The sequence below is a fragment of the Fulmarus glacialis genome, unplaced genomic scaffold, assembly GCF_000690835.1.
Source record: "Fulmarus glacialis isolate BGI_N327 unplaced genomic scaffold, ASM69083v1 scaffold20975, whole genome shotgun sequence".
Lineage (NCBI taxonomy): Eukaryota > Metazoa > Chordata > Aves > Procellariiformes > Procellariidae > Fulmarus > Fulmarus glacialis.
This window is the reverse complement of record NW_009211420.1, coordinates 2228-2688: the sequence shown is the minus strand read 5'-3', so window position 1 is coordinate 2688 and position 461 is coordinate 2228. Positions and strand designations below refer to the sequence as shown.

The 461-nt window shown below is 63.8% G+C and overlaps 1 protein-coding gene across 1 annotated transcript in view; it reads right to left on the bottom strand.

The window, feature by feature from the left end:
- Positions 1 to 461, bottom strand: part of RILP (Rab interacting lysosomal protein) — a gene marked incomplete at both ends in the record, with an annotated part of 2685 nt that overhangs the window by 372 nt on the left and 1852 nt on the right. The gene's annotated exons all lie outside the window — the stretch shown is intronic.

Here is a 461-nt window from a genome sequence, read left to right as displayed (position 1 = left end):
GCCGGCTTCAAACCCCCGGTGCTTGGTCAGCGGACCAAGGTTGCCACAGCAGTAAAGTCTTTAGGCATCTCGCCCCACACGGCAAGCACGTGCTTCTCCAGGGGCTGAGGCGGGTGACAGCCAGGCACCGAGGCAGGTGACAGCCAGGCCTCGCAGGGGAGCAGGGTGACACACGAGAGATGACCGCAGGGCAGCATCCATGCAGCAGCAGCTACCCTCGCCAGGCAGGACCCAACACCCCCAGCCCCCCCGCTGCCAGCAGAGACCCCGACGCAAGCAAGCAGCAGGTTTCAGTAGCACAGAAGAGCTCGGCCCCCTTCAGACCTTTATTAAAGCCCCTAAAAGCCAGTGAGATCCAGCTCCCCCTGTGCCATTCAGCAGTTTTAGCGCAGGCTTCGCCCCTCGCAGAACCAGGGCCGGTGCCCGGCAGGGTCCTCCCCTCCCCGTCGTGAGAAGTCTGT